Below are 21,927 nucleotides of genomic sequence, written 5' to 3' on the forward strand. Positions count from 1 at the left end.
TTTCCAGGTTGGTGAGAACAGACCTTGCCCCCAAGCAGTCCTGGCCCCACACCATTGTGTAGTGACTGGACATAAAGATGGAGTGGAGGGATAGGGAAGAGAGAGGGGGCTGATTTGGGAGAAGCAGTCCATTTTGCCGAGCTAGCCTGCATGGCTGGGGTGGTATTTGGGGCCAGGATCCGGTCACAATTCTGTCTCCCCCGCAGATTCCTGCAGCAGGAACAAAGTGACCTGGGTCTTGTCTCTCCAAGCTGCCATGCAAGTGGTTTCTGTCAAGTTTTGTAATGTGAGAGCTTCCCTGGGGGCCGAGGCCTTCATGCTTAGCTGTAAACTGCTGAGATGCCGTTTTCAATCTTTTTAGCAAGTGGATTGGCTTCCAGATAGACAGCCTTGGAAACCAGACCCCTCTGTCCCCAAAACAGGTATCACCTGCGAGCTGCTCATGGAGGCAGAACACGCTGTCCAAGGCCAGCTCCGGATTTTCCATGGTTTGGCGTGGGCGTGGGAGGGTGAGGGAGCATTTGGAGAGCCCAGAGAAATGATGTCTAGAACCCCAAATTGATAATGATTATGAGAAGTCAGCCCCCTGCATTAACTCCCCCCTTAAGGAGATGTTTCTAAAGTTAAGTACCTGAAAAGTGACATTTGAACGATTTCAGTTCCAGCTCCTCTGTCACTCTGAAATTTCCCTCCAAGGCTGGGGTTGGTGAAAAACAAAGAACCTGCTTATGCCCCTATTCAGGCCACAGGTAATGGAGACAGGAAAGCCCATGCTCCGGAACCCACTCCTTCCTCTCCTTCCCAGTCATATATCGGAGGATCTGCTGAGAATCAGTGCTAGAATTTCAAAAGGATTGTTTTATCTAATCCTTACAGCAAGAAGAAAGGCACGATAACAAGAGTAGCTATGGTTTACTAAGTGCCTACTATGTGCCATGTGCTGTATATGTGTAATCTCGAATCCCCAAAAGTAATCTTGCAAGAGTAGTATGGTCACCCTCATTTTACAGGCTCAGAGTCTGAACACGGAGTCTAGGAGAAGTTGTCACTTGCCCAAATTTGCATGACTCAGAAATGCTGGGATCCACGTGGTGTACTGTCCCTCTGAGTCAAGGGTTCTCTCCCCTGTGGTGCTCTGCGCAGACTCCCGCTCTCCCGTCCTCCCCCAGATCCAGGACAGGTCAGGACTGGGGAGGAGAGACGGCCACTGCTCACCCAGCTCTTGGTTCCTTCACTGCACAGTTCTTGTCTGGAACCCATTGTCCTGGTTTACTAAATGGCTGGGAGAGGGAAGGAATTAATTTGTCTTCCCAACCTAGGAGAGGTGGGGTGGTCAGGATGAGGGATGACATACACGGGAGGAACCTGGATGGAGACAGGAGGTTGGAAATCAGTTGTGTTGGTCTCAAGAAGTGTTTACAGACATTTCTCAAGGTTAAGGGCATATTCCCTTTGTTATTCCCATGTTCTTGGAGATGAAAATGGCCCGGTCTAGGGAAATCTCTTTAAAAATGAAGTTCACAGGTATTACAAGTTTCTGATTTCTCTGGCAAAAACTGATTGACAGGGCCCAGTCAGATCCACCCACTACTTTGGTTGTAGAAGAAAAGCATTTCAGAACTGCTTGGCCACCCTTCTGCTCAACACCTGTGGTCCTGGGGTCCTCCCAAATAATTTTGGGGTAATTCTGCTCCTGTAGGTCCAATATGGCTGGGAGGAGTCAAAGAGCCTCGGGAGACACAGAAATGTAAAGCCATTAAATACCAGAAAGATGTCTTGAGCCAGGAACTCAGAGACAGTGATAGAAATTGGTTCCAAATCCAGAAACTGGGGGCCAGCTTTCCACAGCTTTCCATTGAGGCAGCTCCTCAATGCTTCCTGATGGGTCACTTCTCCTGAGTCCCTTCGGTCACCACCCATCCAGCCCTTCCTGCATCCCCGTATTCTGCTCTGTGTCTAGTGCTACTTTCCAGCCCCAGGTTTCCCATTGCACTAACTTGAGATGACCTCAGTCCCCTCCAGCAGTGGTGATCAAGAGAGTAGATTCAGTGACAGTAAAAACAAGAATCATGTTCCCCAGAGGGTGACCCTACCACACTGTGCAAGGTGCTTTACCTACATTAACTAATCATCTGCAGAGTATGTCCATTTTACCAAGATTCAGAGAGGTAAGTGACTGGCTCAGGATTACACAGCTAGTCACCGAGTCAGAATCCAGATTCAGGCCTGTCGGACTCCAGAACTCACAGCAAAGAGGACAGAGTAAAAGCAGTCTTTCTAGTCATAAATACCAGCATCATTTCTCAGCCATTCCTATTCTCGGCGTGCTCTACAGAATTCTCAGTGGTGGGTGCGGTCAGCCACAGATGGGGAAGCTAAAGCATACAGAGGCGGAGTGAAATATCTACAGTCTCAAACAGGTCAGCAGATGAACCTGAAACAGAATGTGGGTGGCCCATTAATTTATTACCTCTTTTGCAAAAACTGCCAAGACATCCAATTGATTGCATGAAAGATATCAGCTCAGGGAAACACATCAGTCAAACTGATAAAGATGTCAAACATCAAGATGCATGTTTGTCTGTGAGCCAAGTGGTAAGAAATGTGGGTGGGTGGTGTCTCAGAAGGCTGGCAGGGGCAATGTTCATTTCACGGTCTCATAGAATGCAAAGTAGGGAAGGACCTGGAAGGTGAGTTCATCTAGCCTTCTGCTGCATCCCTGACAAGTGGTTTCCTAGCCCCTGTCAGGATACCCACAGGGTCACGAAAACTCCCTTTTCCAGGAGCTGCAAATTCTGCTCCTTGCACTTCTTCTGGACACGTCTGACTTCCTGGATTTTGAATCAGTAGAAGTAGAATGTCGGTATTCTCAGCCTGAGATCTAATGAGTGCAAACGAAATCCCCTAATAAGAGTCAGAGACAGTGGGGATGCCAAAGGGTCCAGCCACTTTGGAAAACAGTTTGGCCATTTCTTAGGAGGTTAAATATACAGTTATTGTAGGGTCCAGTGATCCCACTCTTGGCTCTTTACCCAATGACAATGTATGTCCACACAGAGCTGGATGCAAGGGCTTCATTCATAATCATCAAAAACTGGAAAAAACCCAAACATCAACAGTAGTCCATCAACTGGCGGATGATAAACAGTGGTGTACCCATACCTGGAGTACTACTAGTAGGAAAACAGGACCCATGGCTGAAATGTGCAACATCGTGGATCATGGATCAATTTCAATGCCTTATCTACAGAAACCAGACTCAAAGGCTGCATAAGGTAACGATTTCTCTTCTATGACATTCTGGAAGAGGCAACAAATAGTATATTTGTGTAGGTCCACTTAAATGAGGATTTTTTTCACTATATACAGTACAGTAGTGTCAATGTATTTTTTCTTATGATTTTCTTTTTCTTTTTTAAAAAAAGATTTTTATTATTTATTTGACAGAGAGAGAACGAGAGAGCACAAGCAGAGGGAGCAGCAGAGGAAAAAGGAGAAGCAGGCTCCCCGGTGAGCAGGGAGCCCAATGTGGGGCTCCATCCCAGGACCCTGAGATCATGACCTGAGCCAAAATCAAGAGTTGGTTGCTTAACTGACTGAGCCACCTAGGCGCCCCCTAATGATTTTCTTAATACCATTTTCTTTTTAAAAAATTACTGTATTGTAAGAATGCAGTGTGTAATACATACAACATACAAAATGTGTGTTAGTCAACAGTTTATGTTATTGGTAAGGCTCCCAGTCAACAGCAGGCTACTAGTAACAAAGTTTTGGGCAAAGTTATACATGGATTTTTGACTGGGGGGGGTCAGTGGCCTTAACCCCCTCAAGGGTCAGTTGTATGTATTAAGAACAAAACAAAACAAAACAAAAGAACAAAACAGGTTGGTGGTTGCTAGAGGCTGGGATATGACTATAAAAAGGTATTGACTACAAGTAGGCATGAGGGCACATTGTGGAGGTGATGCAAATGTTCTGTTTTGATTGTGGGAGCGATTTTACAATGCATGTACTTGTGAAAATGTGTTAAATTGTGCACTTAAAAGAGTAAATTTTACTGTAAGCAAATTATATATATATCTATATATCTCTGACCTTAGAAAAATATAAAAAAAGATGCAAAAAGCCAAGATGTCCATCAACAGATGAATGGATAAAGAAAATGTGGTATATAGATACAATGGAATATTACCCAGCCATCAAATAGAGTGAAATCTTGCCATTTGCAACGATGTGGATGGAGGTAGAATGTATTATGCTAAGCAAAATAAGTCAATCAGAGAAAGACAAATACCATATAATTTCACTCATATATGGAATTTAAGAAACAAAACAGAAGAACATAGGGGAAGGGAAGGAAAAATAAAATAAGATGAAAACAGACAGGGAGGCAAACCATGAGACTCTTAACTCTAGGGAACAGACTGCGGGTTGCTGGAGAGGAGGTGGGTAGGGGGCTGGGTTAAGTGGGTGATGGACATTAAGGAGGGCACGTGATGTAATGAGCACTGGGTGTTATATGCACTGATGAATCACTAAATTCTACCCCTGAAATTAATAATACACTATATGTTAACTAAACTGAATTAAAAAAAAAAAGCGACACCAAATTCGATAGTTGGATGGTCTCCATCTGTGCGAAGTTTTGGTCTTCATGTAATGACAGTCATGGGAGGACCCCTCCTGCCTCTGGAAGTCTCCAAGGGCTGCCTCACGTGGCGTCCGAATCCTTCCAGCTGCCTCAGGGACCTGGGTCATTATTCTCTCTGGGCCAATAATTCTGATGTTCCTGCAGCTCTGTCCCAGCCTCTGTCCCAGTTTCCGTCTCTGAAGCTGCACTTGGTCTGTAGCCTGTGTCAAGGCCTTTCTAGACTTTTCCCCAGGGTACTGATTGCTTCCTTACTGTTCCAAGCTACCTGAGAGTTTTTTCTCTGCCAAGACAGTAATGGTTTCCTTGTCTTGGTGGTCTACTTCTTTGCGGTTCCCTCTGAAAAATTGCTTGGGTCCTTAGATAGCATGGCTCTTTTTATGCTTATAAAAGTCCTTTCCTCTAGATGCACATGTCACCATGGTGCCTGGGACTGGGGACGATTAAAGCAGGGCCGCTGCCTTACTGTTCCCGGAGCCCCCACTCTCAGCCTTGAAGTCCAGACCCCACAATGTCCAGCATGCTGATGTTTTTCTGCCCTCCACCCTGCAGATCCTGCTTTGCTTCTCCCCTTGAAATTTGGCTTCTCTTGTCATGTTCTCCTCACACACCCCAAAATCACCATGTCCATTTCTATGTCTGAACCCCCAGTCTGGCCATGGTTCAAGTTCAAGTTCTTTCTCCAGGACATCCTTACACCCCATGCAAGTCAGTGCTGTAAATAAATTGGGGGTTGGGGAATCTGGGGGAGTACCTAACTTCAGATGTTTGAAATAGCTCAATTCTAGTGTTGGTCTAAAGCCCTCTTTTCCATAATGAAGATGTGTTTGCATTCTAGCAGCTTCTGTCTATCATCCGCATTCCTCTCTGTCACTGAGCTGGGTAAATCTAATGCCTCTTCTATGTGACAGGCCTTCAGCTATTTGAGGACAGTGATCTCGTCTTTCTGAAATCTTCTCTCCAGGCTGCCTTAGCAAGAATGCCAGGTCTGCTGGGAAATTGCTTCTGGAATCCTGATGTGAGATGTGGCCCCTGCACGTAAGAAGGTCCTAGAAAAAAGAGGGAGAGATGACTGAGAGGTGAACAAGCAGAGACTCCTACACCAGGCTGCAGGGAGAATAGGGACTTCCCGGCCCTACCTCATGCTCTGGACTTGCCTTTCCTTCCATCACAGAAATGTCTGGAGAACAACCTGTCATTGCCATGCCATGGGTGAGCAAAATAACTCCTTCCTGTCCAGAAATCTGGAGTGAAATGATACTGCCTGTAAAAGTTCTCTGTAGAGTTATTGGCATGTTTTTGAATAAATTATTCCTATTTTTTGGCTCTAAAAGTGGATTTAGCATCCCTTGGGAGTATTGGCTTGGGCCGAAATATGTGTGGAAGCCCAGAGGGAGGAAAAGTCCTGGTTTTAATGGAAGAAACACCACAGACACATGGGAAAAGGACCCAAAAACAAAACCAGAGAAGCATAATGTACCCAGCCCTCCTCAAAGCACATGGGAGTTGGCACTGTGTGCATTTCTGGTGTTCAAGCAAGGTTGAAACATAACCCAAACATTGGTGAGACCATGGGCCAACTCCCTACATTTCTGGAACGGTCTTCCTGAGAATTAGAAATAACATTTTATCAACCAGAATTCCCTTTAGTCTTTCCCACACAGGCTGCCTCTTCTGCCTTGTATTGGACAAGACCCACCCACCCTATTCTGAGCATGGCTATGTTTTCTGAGTGTAGATGGAGACCCGCCCCCCCTTCCCTCCTTCTCCAGAACTCTTCTTTGAGGAGGGCCTGTATTTAGTTGGAAGAAATATTTTGAGTCACTATGGGTGGAGGGTGACACCCAAGGCTATGCTCAAGTAGCAAAAGATGCCTTTGGAACTGCATGCACAGGGCAAGGAGGGACATTTGTGTTGTTGCTGAGAAGTGAGTGAGGACAGAATAAAGGAGAAAGAGGTAAGGGGACAGCCAGGGGATGGGAGAGACCATGGGAGTGAAAGGAAGGAAGCGATCCTGACTCCCTTTGAAGGCTTATTGTAAGTTATTAACATCGTCAAAATGGCTGGTAGGAATGAACTGGGAGTGGGGGTGGGGGGGAGGTTTGGGTATTGTGCCTACATTTGAGTGAAAGAGGCCAGAGACTGTGAGGGATGCAGGGACGGAAGTCCTGAGCCTGAGTTACATTTGTTGCCTTTCTAGTCTCCTATTTGACTTGAACTCCTTCTTCTGGGGGCTGTATCTTTGTATTTCCAGTGCCTGGCACACAGCGCAAAACACAGAAGTCCCCCAAGAAATGTTGCTTAAAGGAAATAAATAGGGAAAGAGAGGCAGTGGTATCTAATCATTTTGCAAGTAATAAAACCCAAGAGATAATTGAGAATGTACCGGAAAGGTCAAAGTCCCAATATTGATTTTTTTGTAAAGTCTGATCCATTCAAAGGAAAATGGAATCAGTTAAATTTTTCTCTAAACATTGGCTCCCTTATCTTGACACTGTCTCTTCTTTAGGTCTGGCCCAGATGCACCTGCCCCTTGAAACCTTTTCTATTCCCCTAACTAGGCATCATGCTACATGACCTAGAATCATCGAAAATTGGAATTAAGAAGGGATGTCAGAGGTCAGTTACTGATAGTCTGATCCCTAGACCTTTCTAATGTCACTTAATACTTTCTATCTTTATTTGTTTTAGAAAATGTCTTTTACTTTAAAATGAGTTCTCTCTGGGCCTGTCAACATAGATGTGCGCTCTACACATGAATAAACCTAAGTCAAAAGTGTGAAACAGGATTGGCAAAATGTCAGTGCTGGAAAGTGCTTTGCGAATGTTTTATAAGAAATAGATATTACTCTTTCAAACCATAATGGCTTCCTGGTAAATGAAAGACTGTTTTGTTCAGTTGAGCCCCTTGAGTTAGGATATGCAAAATGCACTTGGAGCTCAGTTTTATTTTTTTATTTTATTTTTTAAATTTTATTTATTTATTTATTTATTTGAGAGAGTGAGAACGGAGAGAGAGCAAATGAGAGGGGGGAGGGTCAGAGGGAGAAGCAGACTCCCCGCTGAGCAGGGAGCCCGATGCGGGACTCGATCCCGGGACTCCAGGATCATGACCTGAGCCGAAGGCAGTCGCTTAACCAACTGAGCCACCCAGGCGCCCTGGAGCTCAGTTTTAGAATATGAGTTGGAAGAAGCCAAATTTGTGTTCTAGTAGTAGGGGTCAAGGGCAATCTGGGGGACAGGAAAGGAGGTGAGATGGAAGTAGCTAATACAAAAATGGCCTAGTGGGATGGCGGGTGGAGGTGAGGGGTGACGTTCAGGAAAAGAGTGCTGGCAATGTCTGTGAGTAATGAAGGTGGATGCCCATGTTCTTATGATGTGACCCTGCCTCCACCTCCATTTCCTGCAAACCTGGAGCTGAATTTTTGAACAGTTTCCCCAGAAATTCACAGAAATATTGGGGAGGGCATTGGATCTTCAACAGGATGTAGAATAGACATTTGGGGAATTTTATCTAGAGCTTAAGAGCAGGGAGAGCCCAGTCCATATCTGGGTTATACGAGACTATTTAATATCATGGAAACCTGGGTCAGTACAAACATGCTTTTCTTCCCTACAGCATCACCTTGAAATTCTCCTATCTGAAGACAAGAGATAGAGATGGAAATGAAAGTCATGCATGAACAGTCAGATCTCAGCTATTAAGTACAAACCATCAATTGAATGCCTTTCATGTAGTTTTTGTTATTCTCTAGTGTGAATTTTGATGATGTGATCATTGCACAAGAGATCTGAAGGTATCATCAATGTGGAGTTGGGAGACAGGGGGAAAAGGATGGTTTAGGGATATATTATCCTAACAGCTTCCACAGTAAAGTCTGATGAAAAGTTTTCACACATGATTATACATCCAAAGAAGAATGGCAAGTGGCATATCCACAGACCAGTCCTGTGCCAGGAACACAGTGAAATTCAAGGCTGTGGTACTTTTAAGGCCATAGGAAAGGATTAATGCTATGATAAAGCATAAGGCAATTCCTGCCTTGATGGCTTTATTTCTGGAAAGATCTTGCTAGAAGATGAAATTGCTCTGGATCTTCCTCACAATCAGATATACTATGTGCTGGACCTTAATAATGCCAGTGAGAGCAGCTATGTAGCCTGTCCATTCTAGGTATTTCCTTTGATACCTCTCACATTCTTGTCCATAGCTGTCTTCCCAGTCATTCATGCTGTCCTTTCCCATTGTCCCAGAGTTAATGAGAATACTAGGTCTAAATCTCCCCCTGCATACAGAATGACATGAACAACAAAAGCTCCTGAGGTTTGTATGAGACCAATGTGTGGGCAGCAGTATATGGCAGGTGGCTTGTTCACCAGCCTGCCCATCTTCCTATGGCGAGGCTTCTGGTTCATAATATCATTTTCAGCTTTCTCATAAGATAAAGCGATGAGGGAATTCTGTCTGTGTCCAAATTGATGGACAAGATGGTAATGATGCCAATGGGCAGGGCAAGCTCAACAGTAATGTAAATCAAAAAGGGGCAGATGAAATCAGAGAGGGAGACAAACCATAAGAGACTCTTAACTATAGGAAACAAACTGTGGGTTGCTGGAGGGGAGGTGGGTGGGGGGATGAGGTAACTGGGTGATGGGCATTAAGGAGGGCACTTGATGTAATAAGCACTGGGTGTTATATGCAACTGATGAATCACTGAACTCTACCTTTGAAACTAATGATACACGATAGGTTAATTAACTAAATTTAAATTAAAAAAAAAAAGGGGGCAAAGCTCAGCAGTGTTCTAGGCCAGATCTTTAGGTTATCAAAGATTAGGTGGCCTTCCTCCACTCTGTGACTATAGGTGCAGGGATATCATTGTCATTCAGTAAGACTGTGTGGCCTGCCTTTTTGGCTGCCTTAGAACCTGCTACTTCTATGACAATCCCAATATCTGCCTTCTTTAGACTGGAAAATCATTACTGCCTCCTTGGTCACGGCCAACAGCTGCATCCTCTCTCTCACAGCCTACCACAATGATCAGCATTTAAAAAGATGATCCCTGAGTGACTGGTTAAGAGCTCATACAGGTGCTCATGACTTAAGTCCTTCTGTTCCATACTGGCCAATACAGTGGCTTTAGCAGCCTGTTCAATAACTTGCTCCCCATCAGTGGTGAAGCATTTGTCAGTGTCTTCTACCATTCTACTGTTGACTGAAATGGTATCTACACACTCTCAGCAGTGCTTTGGCTATGAATGACAGTTACCTGTAGTCATAATGACCTTGATCCCAGCACTTTGGCATTCAGTGAGTGCATCAGGCACAGTGGACTGAAGGGGATGGATTTTTTGTTGATAAGAGCTCACAAAGCAGAAGTTGGAGGTGGGAAAGGTCATGGTATCTGTCAACTGAGTAGGTTTCTGAGAACTTGTTTGCTGGCAGGTAGAGGGGGTAGAAGCCAAGAATGTGTCTCCCCTAAGCCATCTAGCTCCATGCACACTGTGAAGGCCTCAGCTGTGCCTTTGTCTGGAGGCTAATCTAGGACATTGATAATGGTGGTGTGTGCTCTCTAAGACCTTAGCAGGGAGAAGGTCTCATCATCATGAGGGGGCATTTATAACTGGAGCCATCCATCTCATCTATGAGGAGCTGAAATTTGTTGGTAGCATCAAAAGAGATTTCAGGCATTTTGCAATTTTATTTCCTACTTCCATCATAGCACCCACGGTGACCTCTGAGAATTTCCAAGGGCAGTTTCTGAGGCATCTCCAAGCACAACTTTCTTGATGAGGGGAACATTTTCCTGTCCTTGTTTGAACCCAACTCGCTTATCCAGTGTTATTATCCTGAATAAGGAGGCCCAGATTCCAGAGCTTCAGGTAGAGAGTTGGTTTGTCAGTTCTTCACGTGTGTCAGCAATGTAGGTCTGATTGTCAAACTGCACGTGGGTCCCGTGGTGAGTCTCAGTGTCAGTTTTGTCAGAGCAAACGATAGAAGTGGAATGAGGGTCTCCACTGCATCAAGGTTCTTCACCAGGAAGTTCTTGGCCATCCATTTTTCTGTCATTAACAAGATGACAGTGAAAATGACCAGAGCCTCTTGGGTTCATGGGCCACAATGATATCAATGAAGAAAATGGTGGAGTCTGGGCCGTAGTTCATGGACATTTCATAATGAAGAGAAGGATGCTGGTCAAGTGGCTTCTCCTGCCACAATACAAGTGAAGTGCTCAATCTCAGTAGCTATGGGTGTCTTCTCATTTCCAATTCCTGAAGCCAGTGAGGCAGTCTATCCAATGACCCTCTTTGGGTGTTTTCTCTTTGTCTTTAGTTCTACTAAGAGGCACAAAGTAAATTTTTGACATTGTCTTGCCCATGATGCTGATGACATGGGTGCTGGTGGAGTGAGGCTGGCCATAGGGTTCTGGGCCATAGGAGGGCATGGTTCCAATGTGTGAGCCATACTAAGGGCCTGGAGCCCAAAGGTCCAGTTGTGGGAGCTTGAGGTGAGGGGAACTGAAGGGTCAGGCTCAGACTGGATCTTAGGCTGGTGCCAGGCAATCCAGTAGGTTCAGGCTTGCTCCTGGTTTTCTATCTTATTTCTCTTCATCTTTTATCTACTTTTCCAGATTGAAAGCCTCCTGAGGGCAGAGCCTGTGTTTGTTTTATCTCTGTATTCTCATCACATGGGAATTTAGAATAGGTGTTCCTTGAATGACTAAATAACCTCACAATTTGGGGCCTGTGGGTTTGTGGCCACCACTTGGAAAAGTACTGTAGCCACTGCCTGGCAGTGAGAAAGCCTGAATGAATGGGCTTCATAATGCAAACAGCTTGAACCAGGTCAGCAGTTCTCAACTGGAGCCCCTGGAAATCCTTTCAGGGAATAAAGTACAAAAGTCAATCTCAGCCTCCATTGCTGCCTCTGCACAGTCAAGTTGAAAATAGGGGAATGATAGCATTTACCTCTTGGAGTTGTTAGGATTCAATGATATAATTCACAGAGAGCACTTAGGACTTTCCTGGGACTAGGTAAGCACTCAAATGTAGTTATTCATATTAATGTTCCAGTTAGTAATCACAATAAAAAAGTAATGTCCTTTTTACTGTAGAGACTGCAGCTTTATTTCATTCTCTTTGTCAACTATTAACTGCTTATGACACATGAGGCCTTGTGGTAGAGAAAAAATATTAGCCTGATTTAGCATGATTCAGCAATCCAAAGGTGGGTGACTGGCAGCAGCATCACTGTCCCTGTAGGTGGGAGTACTCATTATAGTTCACGACTGACATTTTTGGTAGTTTTTGACTTTGTAAGTTTCATGTAGAGGTATTTCAGCTACCTTCTTAAGAGAAATCAATATATTTATCTTTACATAAAAATAAGGTAAATCAATCAATCAATCAATCAATCAATGACCCTTTATGGAGATCTCTGAAGGACGGGAACATGTCTTATTTATCTCATTGACTCACATATCTAGCACAGCTCATGACATGCACTCAGGAACTGCTAAATACAATTTCTGAATGAATGAATGAAACCTGTTCATGGAAGGCATTGACACTGGACATTGCTTCAAAATAATCCAGAATCAGTGGTGATGGATTTGGATTAAGAGCTTTCACAGACACCTTTGCATACCCAGAAGTTCCCATTATGTTATGGTACATCCTGTAACCAAAAACCCTGTCCCTACTGAAACCCACCCCAGATTTGGATCTAGTAGCTGCCTCTACAGTGAGGGGAGAGTTAACTGCCAGACTTGTCCTAATTAAAAATCATTCAATCTGGGCTTTGGAGGGATACAGTCTGATGTAACCCTCATCAACTCCACCAGCAATGCCATGAACAATTTTTTTAAAAAGGGTTTATTTATTTATTTGACAGAGAGAGACACAGTGAGAGAGGGAACACAAGCATGGGGAGTGGGAAAGGGAGAAGGCTTCCGGCAGAGCGGGGAGCCCGATGTGGGGCTTGATCCCAGGACCCCGGGATCATGACCTGAGTTGAAAGCAGACGCCCAGTGACTGAGCCACACAGGTGCCCCACCATGAAAAATTTTAAGAGTTGAGTTGATGTGGCTTATCAGGGGACCTTAGCTGCTATGATACTATGGCCTGGCTTGATGCCCTTGACCAAAGCCAAGTGTTGGGTGGGTAGCTTGGCTCTCTCAACGGCCTGCCTGGCCTACTCTGGTGGTATGTGTCAGGGCAGCAAGAATGTATTGCCTTAGCTAGGAATGTGGACCATCTCTGAGGGCTGAAGGAGCAGACGAATGCAGGGAGGGAGCTCTGATTCTGATGATGGGATAAGAGGACAGATTGTCCAGAAGGACATGTAAATAGTCCTTGGCTCCAGCGTCCTTGCTGTTATCTACAGTTACTCACAGTCGATCATGGGTATTGCTCTGGGGCAGGGAAAGGGTGGAACCAGCCCAGGAGCAGATGACAGGGCACATTCCAGATCTAGTGTGCATAGATAGCCTTAGAATAAAGTGGGTGTGGCTGGGAATGCTATGACCATAACGGAGGCCACTACTCTTAATCCTTAGAAAGAGGTCTACTCATCCCAGGGATACCAGAGCCCATCTTCTCAAAGAGACACATCCTGATGTGATGGTTGGATGGACACCAGAAGTCCTGTCTTTTCCCCATCCTCACCTTTCCCATCCAGGAAAAAAAGGACCACTAACAATTTCATTCCTGTTCCTTTGCTGGTTGCTAATAAATTTTAGCATATGGAACATTTTAAATAAGACCAGGTTCACCTCACTGCATTGGAATTTGAGCTTGCAAAGCAGGGCCTTAGGGCTTTGAAATGTTTTGCAGAAAAGGCAATGCTGTATAGGGCTCCTCTGTTACTAAGGGCCTTTCCCACTGGAGGGAACTAAACCACCTCTTTGAGTGACTCATCCCACAGGCGATAAAGTGGCTTCGGTCTAAGCCTCTGGTGCAGTGGGCTTAATAGCATGAATAATATGTTCTTTTTCCTCTCTGCTGCCATCCTAACCTTCTGACATTCCTAGAATATATTGGGCTTTCTCCTGCATTGAGATCTCACTTCCCTGGTCTTTGCATGACTGGCTGTTTTTCATTCTTCAGATCCCTGCTCAAGGTCAGCTTCTCAGAGTGACCTTTCCTACCACTCGGTGTCTAAAGTAGGTGTTCCAGCTCTAGCTCCTCCAATATGGTCTAGGACAACCTTCTAGTTCTTTCCTTTATGGCCTTATTTGCAACTCTAACTGCATTTATGCATTATTCACTTGTTTGTTATCTTCAGCATGTGAGCTCTGTGAGGGCAGGCTTGTCTTGTTATTGCTGTATTGGGGGCACAGCACAGACCTAGCATACTTAAAACATTTGAGTTTCTATCATGTGTACTTTAGTATTTGGGGGGAATTTCTGGAGTTGGACACAGTCTCACAAGCTTAAGGTCCAGTTGGGAAGATGGAAAATTTATCAGTTGGCACTCATGTAAGTGCTTGGAGAGAGGCAGGAGAGGGCATAGCTGGGGAAACACCCAAAGAAATCTGCAGAAGTTGGGGGGGGGTTCTCCTGGAAAATAGAAGAATTGAGACCCAAAGAAAGTGGCAAGTAGCTGAAGAAAGAGGAAAAGAATTTTGGGTAGAGTGTGTAGCACGTGCAAAGACCTGGAGGTGGGAAAGATGGCATTTTTGAGGACCTGAGAGCCTGTAGTAGGTAAAAGAGGGCAAGCAGCAAGCAATGGGGATGGAGACATAGCAAGAGTTAGAGCACAGCATGATGGAGCCATACTAAATTTGCATTTTATTCTGTAGGAAATGAAGAGCTACTGAAGAGTTTTATTTTTTTAATTTAATTTTGTTATATTAGTCATCATACATTACATCATTAGTTTTCGATGTAGTGTTCCATGATTCATTGTTTGCGTATAACATTCAATACGTGCTCTCCTTAATACCTGTCACCGGGCTAACCCATCCGCCTACCCCCTCCCCTCTAGAACCCTCAGTTTGTGTCTCAGAGTTCATAGTCTCTCATGGTTCGTCTCCCCCTCTGATTTCCCCCCCTTCATTTTTCCCTTCCTACTATCTTCTTCTTCTTCTTCTTTTTTTTTAAACATATAATGTATTATTTGTTTCAGAGGTACAGGTCTGTGATTTATCAGTCTTACACAATTCACAGTGCTCACCATAGCACATGTCCTCTCCATTGTCCATCACCCAGCCACCCCATCCCTCCCACCCCCACCACTCTAGCAACCCTCAGTTTGTTTCCTGAGATTAAGAATTCCTCATGTCAGTGAGATCATATGATACTTGTCTTTCTCTGATTGAGTTATTTTGCTTAGCATAATACCCTCTAGTTCCATCTATGTTGTTGCAGATGGCAAGATTTTGTTTTTTTTGATGGTTACATAATATTCCATTGTGTATATATATATACACCACATCTTTTTTTTAAAATTTTTTTATTGTTATGTTAATCACCATACATTACATCATTAGTTTTGGATGTAGTGTTCCATGATTCATTGTTTGTGCATAACACCCAGTGCTCCAAGCAGAACGTGCCCTCTTTAATACCCATCACCAGGCTAACCCATCCCCTCACCCCCCTCCCCTCTAGAAACCTCAGTTTGTTTTTCAGAGTCCATTGTCTCTCATGGTTGGTCTCCCCCTCCGATTTCCCCCCTTCATTCTTCCCCTCCTGCTACCTTCTTCTTCTATTTTTTTCTTAACATATATTGCATTATTTGTTTCAGAGGTACAGAACTGTGATTCAACAGTCTTGCACAATTCATAGCACTCGCCATAGCACATACCCTCCCCAATGTCTATCACCCAGCCACCTCATCCCTCCCAACTCCCACCACTCCAGCAACCCTCAGTTTGTTTCCTGAGATTAAGAATTCCTCATATCAGTGAGGTCATATGATACATGTCTTTCTCTGATTGACTTATTTCACTCAGCATAACACCCTCCAGTTCCATCCACGTCGTTGCAAATGGCAAAATCTCATTCCTTTTGATGGCTGCATAATATTCCATTGTGTATATATACCACATCTTCTTTATCCGTTCATCTGTCGATGGACATCTTGGCTCTTTCCACAGTTTGGCTATTGTGGACATTGCTGCTATAAACATTGGGGTGCACGTACCCCTTCAGATCCCTACATTTGTATCTTTTACACCACATCTTCTTTATCCATTCTCTGTTGATGGACATCTTGTCTCTTTCCATAGTCTGACTATTGTGGACATTGCTGCTATATACATACCCATTTGGATCACTACATTTGTATCTTTGGGGTAAATACCCAGTAGTGCAATTGCTGGATCGTATGGTAGCTCTATTTTCAACTTTTTGAGGAACTTCCATACTGTTTTCTAGAGTGGCTGCACCAGCTTACATTCCCACCAACAGTGTAGGAGGGTTTCCCTTTCTCTGCATCCTTGCCAACATCTGTCGTTTCCTGGCTTGTTAATTTTAGCCATTCTGACTGGTGTGAGGTGGTGTCTCATTGAGGTTTTGACTTGGATTTCCCTGATGCCAAGTGATGTTGAGCACTTTTTCATATGTCTGTTGGCTATTTGGATGTCTTCTTTGGAGAAATGTCTGTTCATGTCTTCTGCCCATTTCTTGATTGGATTATGTGTTCTTTGGGTGTTGAGTTTGATAAGTTCCTTGTAGATTTTGGATACTAGCCCTTTATCTGATATGTCATTTGCAAATATCTTCTCCCATTCTGTGGGTTGTCTTTTGGTTTTGTTGACTGTTTCTTTTGCTGTGCAAAAGCTTTTTATTTTGGTGAAGTCCCAATCGTTCATTTTTGCCCTTGCTTCCCTTGCCATTGGTGATGTTTCTAGGAAGAACTTGCGTGGCTGAGGTCGAACAGGTTGCTGCCTGTGTTCTCCTCTAGGATTTTGATGGATTCCTGTCTCACATTTAGGTCTTTCATCCATTTTGAGTCTATTTTTGTGTGTGGTGTAAGGAAATGGTCCAGTTTCATTTTTCTGTATTTGGCCGTCCAATTTTCTCAATACCATTTGTTGAAGAGACTGTCTTTTTTCCATTGGATATTCTTTCCCGCTTTGTCGAAGATTAGTTGGCCATAGATTTGAGGGTCCTCTTCTGGGCTCTCTATTCTGTTCTATTGATCTATGTGTCTGTTTTTGTGACAGTATCATACTGTCTTGATGATGACAGCTTTGTAATAGAGCTTGAAGTCCAGAATTGTGATGCCGCCAGCTTTGCTTTTCTTTTTCAACATTCCTCTGGCTATTCAGGGTCTTTTCTAGTTCCATACAAATTTTAGGATTATTTGTTCAATTTCTTTGAAAAAAGTTGATGGTATTTTGATAGGGGTTGCATTAAATGTGTAGATTGCTCTAGGTATCATTGACATTTTCACAACATTTTTTCTTCCAATCCATAAGCATGGAACGTTTTTCCATTTCTTTGTGTCTTCCTCAATTTCTTTCATGAGTATTTTATAGTTTTCTGAGTACAGATTCTTTGCCTCTTTGGTTAGATTTATTCCTAGGTATCTTATGGTTTTAGGTGCAATTGTAAATGGGATCGACTCCTTAATTTCTCTTTCTTTTGTCTTGTTGTTGGTGTATAGAAATGCAACTGATTTCTGTGCATTGATTTTATATCCTGCCACTTTACTGAATTCCTGTATGAGTTCTAGCAGTTTTGGGGTGGAGTCTTTTGGGTTTCCCACATAAAGTATCATATCATCTGCAAAGAGTGAGAGTTCGACTTCTTTTTTTGCTGATTTGAAATCCTTTTATTTCTTTTTGTTGTCTGATTGCTGTGGCTAAGACTTCTGCTACTGAAGAGTTTTAAGTAAAGAGAGGCATGATCCAATGTTCACTTTTGAGGGATCACTCTGCTTTGTGGGGAGCAAAGATTTGGAGGGGCAAGACTAAAGAAAGGGTGAACATATAAGAGGTATACTGGTGGTCCAAGTGAGCAAAAATGGCAGCCTGGACTAAAAAGGCAGCTGTGGGCCTGGACAGAATGGAATGTTCCTTAGTGTTTAGTGTCTAAAGATTGATGATTGACTTTGGGGGCGGGGGAAGGAGTGGAGGCTGGAGTGCTTCGGTGCAGACAAGGACAAGGCCCATGTGACCTGGGCACCTGTGGAGATGGTGATGGCATTCACGGGGGCAGGAGAGCCAGCGGGAGGAGAGGAACCACACACATCACCACCTTTGGGCCATCCCTCCTTTTCTCTTCCCCTTGGGAAATTCCAGCTGCCCTAGAGGCCCAGCACAAGTGCCATCTCTTCCTCAAAGTTTCTTCTGAATCCTCTTCTGAGCTACAGCACCACCAACTGGCCCACACCCTCTGCCACTTGTGTATGTTGTTCTGCATTATTTCCTCCAAGTTTGTCTTGTCTTTCCAACTAGGTTGTGTACTTCTTGGTAGCAGAACCCTATGTCCCAGTGATGGCCATGGGGCTGAGTACGTGGCAGGTGCTCAGTCCTTGGGGGCTGTGTCAGTAAGGATTCTCCAGAGAAACAGAACGGATAGGATGTGCCTGTATATAGAAAGAGATTTGTTATAAGGAATTGGCTCATGCAATTATGGAGGCTGGCAAGTTCAAAGTCTGCAGTATGGGCTGGCTAGAGACCCAGAAAGAGCTGATGGTGCAGATGAAGTCTGAAGGCAGTCTGCTGGAGATTTCCCTATCACTCAGAGAGACTGCTCTTTTTGTTCTATTCAGGTTCAACTGTTCAGCTGAGGCCCATTCATGTTATAGAGGGGGAGCTTCTTACTCAAAGTCTACTGATTTAAATGTGAATTTCATTCAAAAATGCCCTTTATTTTTATTTATTTATTTAAATTTAATTTAATTGTATTATATTATGTTAGTCACCATACAATACATCATTAGTTTTTGATGTGGTGATCCATGATTAATTGTTTTCGTATAACACTCAGTGCTCCATGCAGTACATGCCCTCTTTAATACCCATCACCAGGCTAACCCATCCCTGGCCCACCCCCCTCCCCTCGGAAACCCTCAGTTTGTTTCCTGGAGTCTATAGTCTCTCATGGTTCATCTCCCCCTCTGATACTCCCCCTTCATTTTTCCCTTCCTTCTCCTAATGTCCTCCATGCTATTTCTTATGTTCCACAGACAAATGGATAAAGAAGATGTGGTTCATATATACAATGGAATATTACTCAGCCATCAGAAAGGATGAATACCCACCATTTGCATCAACATGGATGGAACTGGAGGGAATTATGCTAAGTGAAATAAGTCAAGCAGAGAAAGACAATTATCATATGGTTTCACTTCTATGTGGAACAAAACACCCTTTAAATTGACACCTAAATTCATCATCACAGGGGTTACCTGAGTGACTTTACACAAGTTATAATCATGCTTTTAAGCCAGGTGGGTGGTTAGGTTGGCAAGGCTTTGACTTCTTGGATCTCACAGGCACATATAGGTGCTGAAGAGAATACCTGAGCCCGGAGAGGTGAAATGATTTTCCTAAGGTTACCAAGAAATTGTAGTGCCAGGGCCAGGAGTGAAACCCAGATTTCTGGACATCCAGACTTGTGTCTTTTCTACTATATCTCATAATGGACAACTTGTGTGTGTGTGTGCATGTGCCTGTGCACGCACGTGCATGCGTGTGTGTGTGTGTGTGTGTGTGTGTGTGTCCCTGTCAAGAGGCCAGGATACCTTATTGGAGCTGTGACTTCTAGTTTTTAATTTGGAGATTAAAAAACACAGAGAAAGGCAATAACTTTCTCCAGCTGTGTATTCTGTTTTAGTGAGAATCTAAAAACAACAAATTGGACAGGAATTCACGAAAGGTATGACACAACTTAGCCCTTCATCAAAAATAGCTAGTTCCAGGTCACTGAACTGAAGCCAGCTCATGCCTGGGAGCCCCGGGTGGTTTGGGTTTTTATAGTGAGTCCTGAGGGCAAGGTAGAAACCTGTTAAGTTGGAAGAGACATGCAAGATTTAGGATCCAAACTAGAAGGTGGGGGTCACCAGGCCTCACACAGGCCCAGAATCCAGAGTTCCAGCTTGGGCTGAGTTTGGGAATTCTGGATAAGCAGAGGGAAATTAGGTAGACCATGGAATTTAGACCAGAACACTTGGGACATATTCTGGATCAGGGAATGGCCTGTTAAACTCTGTTCCAGAGTAACTAGGGTGTGACCATTGAGCCCGGGGTCTGAGTGGCTTGGGCTCAATCTCTGTGTCTCTTTTTCTCTATCTCTCTGTCTGTCTTTCTCTTCTGGCTGGAAGGTGCCAGCTAGCATGTGCTGCTCCATGGCAGGCATTGGAGGTCTGCATGTGAGGGCTGGCTTCTCAGGGGACCCTTACTGCTCTCTTCAAATTCTCCAGGCAGCAACAAGAATTCTAAGCAGGTGGCCTCTTCTTTTGCAAAGTCTTTGATGCAGCAAAATTCAGCATGATATAAGTGGACAGCCCTTTGAGGCTCTTGTAATAAAATTTGGTCTGCATAGTTTCAGTATTTGTCAAGGCAGTAGAATCAGATACCAGTTATGTCCACATTATGCCAACTACCCAGATGGAAAAGAACAATCCATTTGTCACTTTGGCCCACTGACATTCCAGAAAGCAGAAATTCCCCAACTTTCAGAATCTGTGACATGGTAGTGACTGAATTCATTGTGCTTTCTTTCTCCTAAAACTGCTGTATGGCTGGATTTCATTTTCTTAGCTCAAAGGATTCAGATTTAGCTTAGTACAAAAGAACTGGGAGCCCCCTGGGTGTCACATGAGGGAGCTGGGTAGTTAGTGAAGTTGAGCCACATTTTCACAGATCTCCAGACCCAGAGACCTTGCCTTGAGTGCCATATTTCAGAGAACACCTAATGGATAAATACATTCAGCACCAAAACCCTGGAAGGCGGGGAGTATGGCACCTGAGAGACATCATTAATTTTCAAGAGTATGGGGAATACTTGGAGCTGTAATCAAACTTGGTCACTTCTATATGCACCAGAGCACTTGTGGAAAACCAAACTGGGATCACAATGGACAAAGTGCAAAGACCTGGCTGGTAGGAAAAAAAGAGCAAAACATGGAAACCTTAATGGATGGATGGAGGATAGGTTGGCCTTCTTTTCCACTGGTTTTTTTTTTCCATCCACAGAATTAATATTTGATAAAAGGAGTTCTGTAGATGTTATGGATTTGGAATTTTGGGGAAAAATGTGGTAAGACTCCTTGTAAATTTCAGTTTAAGCTGTGTGCCGATTATTTTGGGAGGCACTGCAGCCAGTTCTCTGCTCAAGTGAAGGTCAGAGGGAGGGGTGGTAGCAGCCATGATGTCGGTTGCCAATATTGGTGTGTGTTGTGGGATGCACTGGCTGGATATTTGCAGCCTGAACCATTGAAGAGTTTCACCTCTGCCCAACCTCTTCTCCAAGCCATGTGTGGATTCTGGAATAGGAGCTGCTGGTGGACAATAGCAAAGATTCCAGGATGGAACTTCCTAGATTTAGAGATCCTTTCTTTGTGGGAAGAGACAGGAACTTAAAGTCCAACCTGGAACCATACAAACTAATACATCTGGAGACAGGAATCCCAGATCCAAATATCTGAGCATTAAGGAAAAAGCTGGAAAAAATTAGCACTAAGAGAGATCTGGGGCAGGAAGGAGAACTGAAAATTTGTTTTGTACCCGCCCTTGACTTACCACTGGCTGACCCAGGGCTGAAGGATGAGGAGTGGTGGGGTGGGAGGTGGGGCAGGGAGGCAGTTGTTTAGAAGAAGCCAGAACTATTTAAGGCTGCAAACAGATACAGCTGTAGGTCATGGGGAAGGGCAGTAAGTGACCTTGTGGATGGTGATGAACCATAGCTATAAAGAACTTAGAGACAAGAGTTTGTGTCCCTGGATTGACAGATTTTGAAGGAGGTTCTAAGAGGAGAGGGTCTGAAAACCCAGCATGAGGTCAGGTTAGCATCACTACTGAGCTGTTTCTGCTTTGCTAAGGGATAGCATTTTAGCATTTGCTGGTGGTCTGCACAGCGTATAAAGGGAAAACTACAGAAAAAAGCAAAGCAGAGAACAAGAGATGAATGTTGCCAGAGTAGAGGATAAAGAAGTGAGAACTGGAAGGATTCCCAGAATCCCTTGCATCTATTCTTTGAAGGTCCAGAAATAGGGGGATACGAAGGGTGTGGGGAGGAGGGATTTTGGCCTCTGGGCTTTTCTTGGGTTTTCTGATGCAGAATGAAGTGAGAAGAGGTTTATATTAGGTTCATGATTGTCT

The 21,927-nt window shown here is 44.1% G+C and overlaps 1 pseudogene; it reads right to left on the reverse strand.

Annotated features, from left to right (window-relative positions):
• Positions 1-8,504: 8,504 nt before the first annotated feature.
• LOC148164668 (potassium-transporting ATPase alpha chain 2 pseudogene) lies at positions 8,505-11,069 on the reverse strand (annotated as a pseudogene).
• Positions 11,070-21,927: the final 10,858 nt, after the last annotated feature.

The sequence above is a fragment of the Eumetopias jubatus genome, unplaced genomic scaffold, assembly GCF_037043125.1.
Source record: "Eumetopias jubatus isolate StellerSeaLion01/CBP00866 unplaced genomic scaffold, mEumJub1_p1.0 scaffold_3, whole genome shotgun sequence".
Lineage (NCBI taxonomy): Eukaryota > Metazoa > Chordata > Mammalia > Carnivora > Otariidae > Eumetopias > Eumetopias jubatus.